Source organism: Corylus avellana, chromosome ca7 (assembly GCF_901000735.1).
Source record: "Corylus avellana chromosome ca7, CavTom2PMs-1.0".
NCBI lineage: Eukaryota > Viridiplantae > Streptophyta > Magnoliopsida > Fagales > Betulaceae > Corylus > Corylus avellana.
Window position 1 is genome coordinate 3,538,982 of NC_081547.1, and position 2,412 is coordinate 3,541,393.

Below are 2,412 nucleotides of genomic sequence, written 5' to 3' on the forward strand. Positions count from 1 at the left end.
TATCAAACTACCATTTTCTTCCAAAAACTCTCATTCCATCAGTCAAACTCGTTAAATTGGATTGAATATTCTCTTCAGACGTTGAATGTCATTAAAAGACATAAATACCCCAAATAAAAAGTATAAATTTATAAAATTTATAAATTCATTTTTTTTTAAAAAAAAAAAATAGGGGATGGCCAGCGAGCCACCCCCAGAAGTGGCCAGGGGTGGCTCGCTGCCACTCCTAAATCTGGCTGGGGGTGGCCCATGAGCCACCCCTAGGGCATGATGAGGGTGGCGCTGCCAACCCTCAACTAGATCAAAGGGTGGCCCAAAGGCCACCCCCACCTCAGGGGTGGCATGCGGGTAGGGGCAAACCTACACAAGTTTCAAAATTTTAAAATTACTCTTAAAATTTAAAATTTTACTCCTACAATTTATGGATTTTTATGAAATGTACCCCAAAAACTAAAATTTTACATTTTGTCCCCCCTAATCTTAATTGTCTAGTTCTGCCCATGCACGCGAGCCACCCAAGGTGGCTGGGGTGGCCACGTGCCACCCCCGTGGGTCGGAGGGTGGCGGCGAGCCACCACCGGCCACTTCTGGGGGTGGCTCATTGGCCACCTCTCAATTTTTATTTTATTTTTTAAATAATTTATATATGCATTTGCTTTTAATTAAGAATGACACGTATTATTATTCTATTGGTGATGACGTGATACACTAATGAAATCCGTCAAGTATTTTGACGGAATTTTATTACAGAGACTAAATTGTTATTTCGGCCTATCCCGATAATCTTTGAATTTTTATTATTATCTTTTTTATATCACACATGAATTTTTAATTTCGACATCCACATTGACAGATTTTACATTTATATATATTTTTTTAGTTTAAGTATTTTTTAACTGTTTTTTAGTTTTTTATATTGACTTTTTTATTTTTATAAATTAATTATAAGTATTTTTTAATTTTCATATATTTTTAATTTTTATTTATTTTTTTTATTTAGTTTTTAATTTTTGATTTTTTTTTATTGAAACTGATACTGATACATTAATAATATATATTTTTTTATGTAATTTTTGTTTATAAAGTTATGGTATTTAGGTCATTTCAAATTTTTTTTAACGAATTTGACTGATGGATGGGGGGTTTGGGAAAGAAAAGAGTAGTCTGATAAAGTCGGGCAATAAGATTGACAGTTCATGGGGAGAAATTGACAATGCGTGATAGTTAATGAGAGAAAAGGTAATTACCCCTAATTTTTACCGTAAAGTTAGAAACGTGGACTTAAAAATATATATAGTATTTCTCTTTTAAATTTGAATATTAAGTTCATAAAAAAATTTATTTTATAATTTTCAATAAAATAGATACAATTGATGAGTCTCTGTTGAGATAATATTTTATGAGTAATACTATTTAGTAAATTGTCGCACAACTTGATACTGTAGTAATGAAAATTAGCTTTTAGATCAACACTTCGAAAAAAAAAAAAAAAAACGCAGATTTTTACAGTTATATCATCTTAATTATGGGACAATCATATAACAGTCTATTAAATAGCATTTATGATATATTTAAACCAACATTTAATTTAAAAATATTTTAATAAAATTATATAAGTGTTAGAACATTTCTAATTTTTAACGTTATCTGACACAAAATATCTTGATTTTTTTTGGCTTTGAAATGGCTTTGACCCTTTCTGGTAGTTGGGCGCGTTGCCGCTGTAAGGCCCACGTCCAGCCACGGCCAGAGAAAAACATGAATACGATGTCTTATAAACCCCTCATCTATACGTCGCATGTCCTCTGCAGACGTAAGCGTTAACCGCAGCATTCTTCGTGGCAGTGAACACGACCTGGCACCACTCGGACCCCATTTTTGAAGCACTTTTGTACGAAGCAGAAGGAAACCTCAGCAAAAGATCTACCGTGTATAAACGGCGTACCAGCTGGCAGCCACGTGGAGTCCCGCCTTATAAATAATAAACTTTTCCCCCCCTTTCGTCGCCTTCGAATTCACAAATCACTCGCACAATCGTTACCTCTGCAAAAGGACCCTTGAAGAAATCAGAAATTCTTGAAAGACCCAACCAGAGACTGAAATCGTTTCATGCTGTTACATATGACCTCTCCTGGGATATATCGCCCTGTGTCGGAGGAAGTGGAGCACGACATCATGGTGTCAGTTCTCAAGCAAGTGATCAACGGCGGCATTGATGGTCTCACCCAGGATTTGCACCTTCAAATGCTACCACCCGCCGCTCAGAATGACACGTCAGCATCATTCCCTTCAATTGGAGCCAGCGTGGATGCTGACGCGTGCCCAGTATCCAGGATTAACTGTCCGGGGTGCGATCTCTTCCTCCCCATTACAGAAAGCAACGAGAAGAAGGACAAATCGTCGACAGCGATG

The 2,412-nt window shown here is 36.4% G+C and overlaps 1 protein-coding gene across 1 annotated transcript in view; it reads left to right on the forward strand.

Annotated features, from left to right (window-relative positions):
- The window catches only part of LOC132186546 (ethylene-responsive transcription factor ERF109-like), a 7,843-nt gene that overhangs the window by 1,574 nt on the left and 3,857 nt on the right, over positions 1 to 2,412 (forward strand). The gene's annotated exons all lie outside the window — the stretch shown is intronic.